The following is a 13598-nucleotide window of genomic DNA, read 5'->3' as shown; positions in this document are numbered from 1 at the left end:
CTGACTCATCAAATGACTGAGGAATGTTCCCTTTTGAAAAACAATAAAGAAGTAATGTGGGTCCATGAGTCCATCTTGCAGTCATTTCTGGCACATATCACATGGCCCCTATGGCTAGAGTGGGTGCAGCATATCCCTCATGATGCCAGAGGCACTCCTTCTGGTAGAGTTTGATGGAGCTGTTGACTAACTGCTCGTACTTTTTTTTTTTAACTTTTAGTAAATATAAATTTCCAAAGTACAGTTTATGGATTACAATGGCTTCCCCCCCATAACTTCCCTCCCACCTGCAACCCTCCCTTTTCCCACCCCCTCTCCCCTTCCATTCACATTAAGATTCATTTTCAATTATCTTCATATACAGAAGATCAATTTAGCATATATTAAGTAAAGATTTCATCAGCTTGCACCCACACAGAACATAAAGTCTAAAATACTGTTTGAGTACTACTTATAGCATTAATTCACACTGGACAACACATTAAGGACAGAGATCCTACATGAGGAGTAAGTACACAGTGACTCCTGTTGTTGATTTCACAATTTGACACTCTTGTTTATGGCATCGGTAATCTCCCTAGGCTCTTGTCATGACTTGCCAAGGCTATGGAAGCCTTTTGAGTTCACTGACTCTGATCTTATTTAGACAAGGTCATAGTCAAAGTGGAAGTTCTCTCCTCCCTTCAGAGAAAGGTACCTCCTTTTTTGATGGCCCGTTGTTTCTACTGGGATCTCACTCTCAGAGATTTTTTTTTTTTTTTTTTTTTTGCCAGAGTGTCTTGCCTTTCCATGCCTAAAATACTCTCATGGGCTCTTCAGCCAGATCTGAATGCCTTAAGGGCTGATTCTGAGGCCAGAGTGCTGTTTAGGACATCTGCCATTCTATGAGTCTGCTGTGTATCCCGCTTCCCATGTTGGATTGTTCTCTTGCTTTTTATTCTATCAGTTAGTGTTAGCAGACACTAGTCTTGTTTGTGTCATCCCTTTGACTCTTAGACCTATCAGTATGATCAATTGTGACCTGGAATTGATCACTTGGACTAGTGAGATGGCATTGGTACATGCCACCTTGATGGGATTGTATTGGAATCCCCTGGCACATTTCTAACTCCACCATTTGTGGCAAGTTTGATTTCATACTTTTTACTCAACCAGAAAATAGCATTGCTTCCCTAGAAACACCATTGTCTTTGGTGTCCTCTGACTTACAGAAGACTCCCTGAATGTGATGCAGCTGCTTGAAGACCTCATGTGCCCAATTTGTTGCAATCTGTTTGATGATCCTCAAGTTTTGCCTTGCTCACATAACTTCGGCAAAAAGCATCTGAAAGGTCTCATAGAGGGGACTGCATAGAATTTATTGTGGAGACTATCATCTTTCAAGTATCCCTCCTGCCATAAGGAAATGTCAGATATGGAGTTAACAGGCAGCAGGTTAATTATTCCCAGAGGGTATTGTGGAGAAGTATAACAAGATCAAGATTTCTCCCAAGATGCCAGTGTACAAAAGACACTTGGGGCAGTCTCTCATTTTTTTCGGCCTGACTGATATGCAGCTGATTTGTGGGATCTGTGCTATTCCTGGTGACCACACCAAGTATGTCTTCTGATGTATTGAAGATGCCTGGGGCTGGCACCATGGTGCAGTAGGTTAATCCTCTGCCTGCAGTGAAGGCATTCCATATGAATGCCAGTTCTAGTCCTGGCTGTTCCTCTTCCCATCCAGCTCTCTGCTGTGGCCCAGGAAAGCAATAGAAGATGTCCCTGTACCCCTGTACCCATGTGGGAAACTGGTAAGAAGCTCCTGGCTCCTGGCTTCGGATCACCACAGCTCCAGCCATTGCGGCCATCTGGGGAGTGGACCAATGGATGAAAGACCTTTCTCTCTGTCTCTCCCTATCACTGTCTCTGTAACTCTACCTCTCTAATAAATAAAATCTTTTAAAAAACAAAAAGAAAGGAGAAATGCCTATGCTCAGGAAAGGAATGCCTTTGATTACCTCTTCCAGAGCTTTGAGACAATGTGTAGGAGAGATGCTCTTTCTCACTTGGATACCATGGAAACTAGCAAGAGAAAATACCAACAGTTACTAAAGATTAAGATAAAATTAAGGAATTTTTTTGAGAAGTTGAAATGCACATTGGATCAAAAGAATAATGAAATCCTATCTGGGCCGGCACCGTGGCTCACTAGGCTAATCCTCCACCAATCGGCGCCGGTGCACCGGGTTCTAGTCCTGGTCAGGGTGCCAGATTCTGTCCCAGTTGCTCCTCTTCCAGGCCAACTCTCTGCTGTGGCCTGGGAAGGCAGTGGAGGATGGCCCAAGTGCTTGGGCCCTGCACCCCATGGGAGACCAGGAGAAGCACCTGGCTCCTGCCTTTGGATCAGCGCAGTGCACCGGCCGCAGTGCGCCAGCCATGGCGGCCATTGGAGGGTGAACCAACAGCAAAGGAAGACCTTTCTCTCTGTCTCTCTCTCTCACTGTCCACTCTGCCTGTCAAAAAAAAAAAAAAAAAAAGAAAGAAAGAAAGAAAGAAAGAAAGAAAGAAATCCTGTCTGACTTTGAGACCATGAAATTTGCACTTCTGCAAGCCTATGACCCAGAGGTCAGCCAACTCAACACCACCTTGCAGGAAAAATGATTGGCCTTTGACATTGCTGAGGCTTTCCAAGATTTGTCAGAACCCATGATATTTCTGCAACAGATGCAGAAGTTCAAATCAAAGAGAAAATCAAAGTCATCAAGGAAATTCCATTACCTCCCTCTAATTTTCCCACAAGCCCTTTAACGAAGAACGTTGATCAGTTAGTGTGAGAACATTAAATTAGTTGATGTGGATAAGCTTTCTTTGCCTTGGGGCACTTGTCACATTCATTAGCAAGATTCCCTGGCACTTTAATCAGCTATTTGCAATAGTCCTTCTGCTTGACCTCATTTTCTTCAGTTCCACTGCATCCCTAGAGTGATCTTTATTTGATGAATGTGGCAGGCAATTCACTCTGTCAGCCTATGTTCTTTGGGTGTGTGCACCTTATTAGGTGTGGTCTCAGCAACCCTTATCTACACTAACACAGAAGTCCTCTTATGGCAATCTTGACAGCCAGAACAAGTACAACAGCTTACTGAACTCCTGGAGAAAGATCGATCTGTAAGGGTAGTTCATGACATCAAAGCCACAGATATCATATTAGAAAAATAAGATTTAATGCAGAGGTACATTTTGATGGATGAGTTGTTACAAGAGTTTGTTTGGAAAAACAAGATTTTTGACTAAGTGATATATGAAATTGAAGATGTGAAACACTGGAACTAGAGACCTTTGCACTTAAACATAGAAAAAATATCATTGATGCCTTAGGAACTGAAGTCCATAGACTTGGGAATGAACTAAAAAATGAAATCCTAAAGTTCCATGTGTAAATCTGGAGATATTATAAAATGATACAATGAATCACTTCGGAAGCATGTTTGCCCAGCCACTCTGAAAAGCCATTTCCTACCCTTTCATGCTGACTACAGGGCCATTCAGAAGACACTGTTTCTAAGAAGAAGAAAATATTTTGTGTGAAGAGCAATTGAAGAGTCTACAGAACCAGAACAACTTCCTAAATTCTATGAGACATTACAAGTTGGATTAATCTGAAAATCCTGTTTTTGTGATTCAGTATGGAACATTTTAGTATTTGAATTGCTTATAGTTTCTCATTTTAGCCTATCAGCGTGTGTTGTACCTTGAAATAATGTTTCTTCTCTCGGTACAACTAAGTGGCATCCCCAGGACTATGACTTTCAGTTTTGTTTCCACTGAATTCTTTATTCCATCCAAATTTGCCCATCTTGAACATGTTGGCTATATCTCAGTATGTGATTTTTAAATAGTCCCTGTTTCAGAGTCAATCTTTCCTCATAAAATGTGTAAATTGTTACTACATACCTTGTGACTTTGACCAGAGTCCCAATAGAAGCACTATCCTAACGTAATTATCCACAATGTTCATTCCAGAAATGACTTAGTTGCTGAACTGGATGAAGGTACTTGAGGACACTCTTTTAATCCATAGTTGTTATACCTTTGTAAAATGTCTTCTTTATTTTTTTCATATTTCATTTAATTTTCCTTCTTTTATAATCCTATCTTGACTTTTACATTGTTTTAGTAACATTCTACTGAAGGGAAAAGTTTCCCTTATCAGCTGGATGTATTAATAATTCCCAAACTATGGTTCCTAATCAAAAAACAAGAAGGCAGGATCAATACTTCTATAACAAGAACTACTATTTCACTTTTCTCAAATGGCCACAGACCAAGAACCATGACTCCCAAGAATAGAGTATCTTGTCTGATGAAAGAATAGAATGATTATGTTCTTTTACCCAGTAATTTTATTTCTAGGAATTTATTCTAAGGAAATAAAAGGAATAGACCACAAATACATCAGCACATAATGTTCCTCTCAGTGTTTCTTAAAATAGCAACCCATCAAGAAATAAGCAGGAAAAAAATAGGGGAAAAATTCAAATCTCTATGAAAAAAGAATATATAAGTCATTGTTGGAGCACCCAACAGGATTAGTCTACATATTGGATCCTACAGCCCAATGTCAACAAGAGAAGTGATATCTTAAAATCATGAGACAAAGAAAGATCTCCATCCTTAAAATTCACTAATAGAGTCTTACTTATGTTTCTTATTTATTTGTTAGAAAAAATAAGAAATAGATTTCAATTAAAATTAAAATATATATTATATATTTATTTATTATGAACAATGTGTATTTCAAGAAATATGATGTGATTGGGATTCAAAGGTAAGTTTATTTTCATGAATTAAAATTTGAAATTCATGAATCTGGGGGATCTTTAAAAACTCATTGAAAATGTCTATTATAAAAATCTATACATGGATATAAGTGTTTTTGAATCAAAATAATCTCAATGCATTTTACATGAATTTCTTGAACTGCCATTGTACGTACTGTTTTGAAATATATACGCATTGTCTAATGGTTTAAGATAAAGTGAATTAACATATACATCATAATGCATATTTTTAAAAGTTAAAATTCCTTAAATTTCTCTCAAAAATTTTGGAGAAAACATTTTTAAGTATAGTCACCATGTTTCCCTTTTTTCTTCATCTTCCAAATCTTTCCTCTTTTATCCATTAATTATATAGCTATATTTTTCTTCACCTCATTAACATCTTTAAATTTGTTTTTTACTTCTGCAGCTTAGATGCTCTTTTCCTAGCTTCCTCATTGAAAGTTACTCCCCATTGTTATGTTTTAAGATCATGTATTATCCATTAGTGAGGACTTTCAAACTATTCTGGCTAAAGCAACCCTTGTCCCCTCCCCTGGGACCTATCACATTATTTTATTTTTTATTCAGAGCACTTCAAATATTTAAATCATTTTTACACAAAGCTATAATTTATACCACTTTCTTCAAATATGCTCTATGAGGGTAGAATTTTGCCATTCAGGTTACTCCAGAATATCAAATTAATTAATAGAAAAATCAGGTATGACAGCAGACTCAGAATGGCAATGTCCTAAACAGCACTCTGGCCTCAGAATCAGCTCTTAAGGCATTCGGATCTGGCTGAAAAGCCCATGAGAGTATTTCAGGAATGGAAAGCCAAGACACTCTGGCAAAAAAAAACCTAAATGAAAGATCTCTGAGAGTGAGATCCCAGTGGAAAGAACAGGTCTTCAAGGAAGGAGGTACCTTTCTCTGAAGGGAGGAGAGAACTTCCACTTTGACTATGACCTTGTATAAATATGATCAGAGTCAGTGAACTCAAAAGGCTTCCATAGCCTTGGCAACTCATGACAAGAGCCTAGGGAGATTACCGATGCCATAAACAAGAGTGTCAATTTGTTAAGTCACGTTTAGGAGTCACTGTGTACTTACTCCTCATGTAGGATCTCGGTCCTTAATGTGCTGTACATTGTGAATTAATGCTATAAGTAGTACTCAAACAGTATATTTCACTTTGTGTTTCTATGTGGGTGCAAACTGTTGAAATCTTTACTTAATATATGCTAAACTGATCTTCTGTATATAAAGAGAATTGAAAATGAATCTTGATGTGAATGGAAGGGGAGAGGGAGCGGGAAAGGGGAGGGTTGCGGGTGGGAGGGAAGTTATGGGGGGAACCCCATTGTAATCCATAAGCCGTACTTTGGAAATTTATATTCATTAAATAAAAGTTTTAAAAAAAAAGAAAAATCAGGATTGTGAATCTCACTAGCATCAACACAAGTTGACATTTAGCAGGTAGCCCCATAAAGAAAAAAATAAACTGACAATCAGAGCAGTTCTATTTGCTATGAAAGATTCAGATGTAGTCAGTAGTATATATAAAAATGTCTAACTTTGGCTGTCTGGGAAATTTTATCTGCTTCTCTAAAAGAAATCAAGATGTGATATATTTTAAGGGACTATAGCCCTTTTGCAGACATGGAAAGCATAGTTGATGGGCTGTGATTACTTGGGCACACAAGTATAAAAAATGGGTGTCTAATGCCTGAAGCACTAATTTACCAATCAGTACATATGGGTTTCAGAACTGGAGATACATGCAGCCTGTGATGGAAACAGTTTGGAAACACGTGAAGGAATAAAGAGGATGCAGTAAATCAGTGCTGAGAGATAATTTATAACCTTAAATGATTATGTTAGAATAAAACACTGGAAATCAATCATTACTGCTTCCTTGTTAATTATAAACAAAAAAAAATAAGAGTATTGAAGAAAAGCAAGAAAAAAGAACAGCAGACATGTATGAAATGCTATAAAATGTACCATAAATAAACAAGGACACAATGACTTTTTTTTTTTTAAGGAAAATGTTAACAAAGTTAATAAACCATTAGGAAAAAACAATTAAGGAACCAATGGGGAAAGTAACACAAATAACCAGTTTAGGAATTAAAACAGAATCATTCTTTTGTAGAGATCATAGGTTTGACCAAGATACTAGAGAAAGATATTAAATCCTTAGGAGTAAAATTTGACTACAGAGATCAATATCCATCCTATTTTGAAAATCAGTTTTCCAAAACACAAATATAACATAAAATAGAAAAATTCCTATATAACCCAAGTAAGTTGAATCACATTTTGAAAGCTCCGAACAGCCAACCCAGGAAGTCATGCAATGACAATTTCAGGTCCAGAATTAGAGAATACTTCAAATACTTCAAAAGAAAAAAACAAATTTATATTTCAAAAACCTACCCAAAGTGAAAATAAGCAAAGCCTATTTTTTAGTTTCTTTTGGAAAACCAGCATTACAGTGAGGATGGTGCAAGCAGGCCAGGACTTGAAATTTAAAAAAGGGGCTGGCGCTGTGGCACAACAGGTTAAAACCCTGACCTGAAGCACCAGCATTCCATATGGACACCAATTCTAGTCCTGGCTGCTCCTCTTCTGATCTTGCTCTCTGCTATGGCCTGGGAAAAGCAGAAGAAGATGGCCCAAGTCCTTGGGCGCTTGCACCCATGTGAGAGACCCAGAAGAAGCTCCTGGCTCCTGGCTTTAGATCGGTGCAGCTCCGGCTGTTGCAGCCATCTGGGGAATGAACCAGTGGATGGAAGACCTCTCTCTGTCTCTACCTCTCTCTGTAACTTTGTCTTTCAAATACATAAAAGAAATCTTTAAAAAAAAGAAATTAAAAAAATAAATATTTGGATCAAGACTTGAAATAAAAATTAAGTTTTTAAAAACATCTCTTTTATAACAGAGCTACTAGTATCCTCAGAAAAATATTTTTGTAATAAATGCAATCATAAGAAAATCTATCTATAGGAAGTAGGGACATAATAAAAAATGCAAGAGTGGTTAACATTCCCAGACAAGCCACCCAGGCAGGTAAAAAACACAAGAAGAAAATCCTATGGTCATTTAGATTCCATGTTGGAAAGCATTTAGTAAGGTTCAGCAGCTAGGAAAAAGAAAACTGCTAGCAGAGCAACAACAAAAAAGCCAGTGACTTCTTTACTGTAACTAAGAGTGAAATGAACCTACAACAAACGACGCAAATAATAAAGGGTCATTGAAAGCTTTTTTTTCCTTACAGTAAACCTAGGTCACAATTCATTCACTATCTCTCAGACTTTTTACTACAGGTGTAATAAAGGAAATAAAACAGCAAAAAGTAATTATATGGTATAAAGATCAATTTCCAAGTCATAAAATGTGAATATACTGGGTGATGTTTATATATGGAGATAATCCATAAAAATCTAAAAACTGATAAGTGAGATTACTGGAAGGATTATATATTCGTGTGTGTGTGTGTGTGTGTGTGTGTGTTCTACGAATTACTAAGTACTAGCAAGAAACAGAAAATAATAATAAAGGACAACAGGCAGACTAAAAAAAAGTGAAATTGGAGAAAAGGATTAAATTTTGTGATATCCTTAAATATTCTTTAAATCAATTCTTAAGAAACCACAGATGATTCAGCAGAAAAAAGTGTCACATAGATGATGAAAAAGAAAGGCTCTGAAGCCAATAAACAGCCATTAAATGGTACCTGACCTGAGTTAGTTTACTGCAACCTCCAAGCAGGATCCTCTCAGGAAGATACAGGTGGGAGCCCAGCGGTGAGCAGGACCAGAGAGAAAACTCCCACCCCTCGCTGCAGGGAGGGTGGCACACAAGAGGATGAAGTTTCAGAAATGAACCCAAGACTCCTTCTTGTTTCTGCCTCCAGCAAGACCTGGAGTTAGGCATCAGCGTTGTGGAGGATGCTGATTGGCTGCATCTTTTATGACATGGTGTCTTCACAGCTATGCAAGCTGTCCAATCAGGTGTGGTAGCATAAACGCTGGTAATCCCATGGAATCTTGACGCCGTAGTAGTCAACCAGTTCCGTGGCGGAGAGGCCTTAGGAGGGGCTCCAACACTCAGAACTCTGAATGTAGCCCACGTCCGTTGTTCTCGTACCTTCTTCCATCGCAGGAAGCTGCTCACCTAGGACCTCGGGACATGGTGTGTGGGGCCGAGCTCGAGGAGAGGGGAAGGCAGAGTGGGGAAGTTGTTAGAAAAGTCTGGCAGGATGTGGGCTTCCCAGAGGTTGTCGCTGGAGCCTGTAGGCCCCCTCTTGTTGCTGATAGGACCCTTCACTCAGCCCCTTCTGGCCTGCAGTATGGGGGCTGGACTGGCACCCGGCCCGGCGTCCTGTTCCTTTCCTGCTCACAGCCCAGGGGCCATCCCTGGGCAGCTGTTGGTGGCATCCTCTTGTCTTCCCCGATTGTGCAGTGGGGACGGGATGGTCATTATGGAGCATATGGGTTGTGTGCTGGGTTCCTGCAGCGAAGAGCTGTCATTTACGGGATCCACAGTTCCTCTCTTTTCCCCGGGGGTGACCGAATTCCCCAAGTTTTCTGAATAGTTCAGAAGCTGAGTCTCAGCTCATGGACCCTGACTTCTCAGCATAGCTCTTTCTGGGAGTCTGACCACGTTTTCTGTTGGTAATAACAGTGTCATAGACCAGGTAAGTTAATAAAACAGTTTTATTTTGATCAGGGTTTTGGTCGAGGTTTTAGAGGGATCAAGAGGACACTGCATTTTGGTATTGAGTGTCAGCTTAGCCTTTACATATTCTTTTACAGGCTGTCATCTGTCTCTGAACTTTCAAATAAGAAATTTTGGCTAGTCACATTTATGAATGTTTTTAAAACTGTTTCTGTTCCATGACAACCTTCACAACTCCAAAAATATAAACAGTTTCTTAAGTTAGTTTTAATTTTTATTTTGGTGTATGGTGATTGTTTTCAAAGTTATTGGAGTATAATTGATAAACAAAATTTGTATATATAAAAGGCCTGCGAGTTGATGTTTTTATATGTGAGGAGACTTTTTAAAAATCTATGAAAATTTCACTGTTTAATCCTGTTTTTCATAAACCTTTTGGAGTTCCCTTGTACATATACATTCTGAAATGATTAGGACAATCAAACTACCATACCCATCACCTTACATAGAAAACCTAATGCCTTAACAAGTTGTGAGTATCTAATCATATATTCATAACATTTCTGGGCTGTACATTATCTCCTAACTGTAAATATGTGTCGTTCAACTAACATCTTCCCATTTCTTCATTCTCAGCACCTAGCAACCACTATTCTCTTCGGTGCTTAAGTTTGACTTTCTGAGATTCCATAAATAAGGGAGACTGTGTGGTATTTATCTTTCTGTGACATTTCAATCAGCCTAATGTCCATATTCATACTTTTCAATCCAGATTGTGACAAAATGTCAGAATTTCCATGTTAATGTTGAATGTGATTCCATTGTGTGTGTATGGCAGTTTCTCTATTCATCTGTTGATAGACAATGTTTATTTATATATCTTATTCTATGAATAATGCTCACATGAACATGGTTGTGCAGTTGTATCTTTGAGGTAGTGATTTTATTTCTTTAGATGCACATCTGATAGTGGGAATGGTTTATTATTTGTTAGTTCCATTTTTTAATTTTATTTGAGACACCTCCATAGTGTTTTCCATAGTAGATGTACTAATTTACATTTCTATTTATAATTTATATGTTCCCTTTTCTCCAATGTTGATTCAATATTTATGTTTTTTACCTTTTTATAATAGCTATTTTTACATATGTGAAGTCATAACCATTGTGGTCTTGACTACCAGTGCTGAGCCCCTTTTCAAATGCCTGTTAGGTGCTTATGGAAAAACTGATCATATCCTTCGCTCATTTCTTATTATGATATTTTCTTTTGAATTGTGTCTCTTCTTTATATTAATCCCTTAATCAGCTATGATTTGCCAGTATTTTCTTTCATTCCTTTCTTTCACTTTTCAGCTTTTCCTTTAGTATGCAGAATGTTTTTTACTGTTTTGCAGTCTTACGTCCTTATTTTTGCTTTTGTCACCTGTACATTTGGTGTCATACCTAAATCATTATAAAAATCTGGCAAAGTCACAGTTGTAGACGTTTGTGAAGTGAGTCAGTGGATGGGAATGTCCTCTCTCTCACTCTCACTCTCCCTCCCTCTCTCTGTTTGTTTTTCTGTGTGTCTCTTTTTCTTTGAAACTAATTAATTAAGAAATTCTTTAAAAACTTCATAGAATAATGGGTACCAAATCAGAGTTAGGTGATAGTGACTTCCTTGTGTTACATAGCATTGTGGGGTGACTATAGTCCACAGTAATCTATCCCATATTTTATGAACAAATAGAGGAAAGGTGCTCCAAGGCCCTGATTTTGAAGTATAATGTCAGAGAAGGGAAAATGTTGTTTACTCTGATTTATTTAGTACACATCGTATGCATGAATTAAAATCTCACACTGCAGTCCATAGGTATGTATAATTATTGTCAACAAAATAAACTTAAAACATCATTCTTGGCGTATAACATTAAGGGGTATTAAAATATTAAATTAGTATCACAACTAAAATTATGATCATTGGAAGTGGTTTATTAATACAAACATAATCTAGAAATACATGAATTGGCATTTTTTTAAAGATTTATTTTATTTATTTGAAAGTTACAGAGAGAGGCAGAGAGAGAGAGAGACGTATTCCATGCACTGGTTCACTCCTCAGATGGTCGCAATGGACAGAGCTGAGCTGATCCAAAGCCAGGTGTTTCTTCTGGGTCTTCCACATGGTTGCAGGGGCCCAAGGACTTGGGCCATCTTCTGCTGCTATTTCAGGCCATAGCAGAGAGCTGGATCAGAAGAGGAGCAGCCAGGACTAGAACCGGTGCCCATATGGAATGCTGGCATTCAGGCCAGGGCTTTAACCCACTGCGCCACAGCACCAGCCCCATGAATTGGCAGATTGTCATTCTAAGTGTAGTGATTAGGAGGCAGTACTTTACCTTAAATTGGTGATTAGTACTTTTTTTTAACATTTTTTATTTTTTAAAATTTTTTATTTTTATTTTTGACAGGCTGAGTTAGACAATGAGAGAGAGAGAGAAAGGTCTCCCTTTTTCCTTTGGTTCACCCCACAAGTGGCCGCTATGGCTGGCGCATTGTGGCTGGTGCACTGTGCCAATTCGCAGCCAGGAGCCAGGTGCTTCCTCCTGGTCTCCCATGTGGGTGCAGGGCCCAAGGACCTGAGTCATTCTCCACTGCACTCCTGGGCCACAGCAGAGAGCTGGACTGGAAGAGGAGCAGCCAGGACAGAATCCAGCATCCCAACTGGGACTAGAACCCGGGGTGCCTGCGCCGCAGGTGGAGGATTAGCCTAGTGACCCACGGCACCGGCCGAGTACAACTTTTAAATTGTTTCATATAAGAAAAATGAAGTATTTTTTAAGTGTATATGGAATTAATTTTAATTAGGGCAATATCACAAGAAATATGGAACTAAATTGTAGGTTAATTTTGGTGCAAAATTTTATTGAAAAACATGCATAGTTCTTTCATACTAAACAATGTCCATGAATTGTAAGGCCTTTGTATTTATGGGTTTAAATATTTTTGAACAAAAATGAGCATATTTTAATTTTATGTTCCAGAAAATATGTGGAACCTCCTCATATTTTTCATCTTATTTCCTTCTGTGAAGCCCAAACTCAGTCTGCCCAGTCCTATGTCATATTTTCAGTGAATATTCTATGGTGGGTGCTGTGTTGCAAGTTATGTAATCATAAGCACATTCTAATATAAACACATTTCCATTAATCCCAAATGCTTCATATTATTTATAGCACTCCTCATTAACCATCAGCCCCAGCACAGGCATTAATCTAAACTCTATCTCTAGAGATTGACCTTTCCTGGACAGTCATAATGGGAAACGGGATGTTAGAGTATATGGGGATGGCTTTGAGTTTCTTCTCTTTCTTTGTCTTTTGAATTTCAGTATTTTGTGATCATTTCTTAATTAAATTTGATTGTCAAATAGTATAGGATTATAAAAAATATACTAAACACTGCTTTCTTTACATATCAGTATTTGTGTTGTTTTCACATTTGGCTTCATAAATATTGCTTCAGTATTCATGTGCCTATGGATTTTGTATCTCTTAGTGACATACCTGACAGAGAAACTGCTGAAGCAACAAGTAATCCCATGTAGAGATTGCTGGAAAACTGTCAAATTATTTTCATAGTGGCTGTAATATTTTACTGGGAATGTATGAGGGTTCCCTGTTCTCCACATCCATGTCAACATTTATCTATAGTGAATAAGAATCATTTGACTTAATATGAAGTGCTATCTTCCTGAGGTTTTGATTTACATTTCCACAATGATTTATATTAAGCATATATTTTTGCAATATTAAAATCTCTTACTGAAATCAATGCTTCATTTAAAAATTGTACATTATTTTTTGTAATTTTTAGTATAAAATTCGAGTTTTTTTCTTAAATTTCTTGTGATATTTTCACTCTTTGATGCTACCTTGAATGTTATTGTTAATTATTTTTTTAGAATGTTCATCACTGTTAAACAGAAATATAATTGATATGTATATCTTTATATTCTGCAAAAATGCTGAATTACTGTATTTTTGGAGGGGAGTTTAGTGACTTCCTCAGGATATATTTTACATATAAGACTATGTGTTGAGTATTACAAGTCAACTTTCCTCT

At 37.7% G+C, this 13598-nt stretch overlaps 1 pseudogene; it reads left to right on the top strand.

Moving 5' to 3' along the window:
* Positions 1 to 891: 891 nt before the first annotated feature.
* On the top strand, positions 892 to 3057 carry LOC149122186 (E3 ubiquitin-protein ligase TRIM13-like; annotated as a pseudogene).
* The last annotated feature ends 10541 nt before the right edge of the window (positions 3058 to 13598 follow it).

The sequence above is a fragment of the Oryctolagus cuniculus genome, chromosome 15, assembly GCF_051225735.1.
Source record: "Oryctolagus cuniculus isolate XC-2025 breed Fujian yellow rabbit chromosome 15, ASM5122573v1, whole genome shotgun sequence".
NCBI classification, from domain to species: Eukaryota; Metazoa; Chordata; class Mammalia; order Lagomorpha; family Leporidae; genus Oryctolagus; species Oryctolagus cuniculus.
This window is presented reverse-complemented; position numbering and strand designations above follow the sequence as displayed.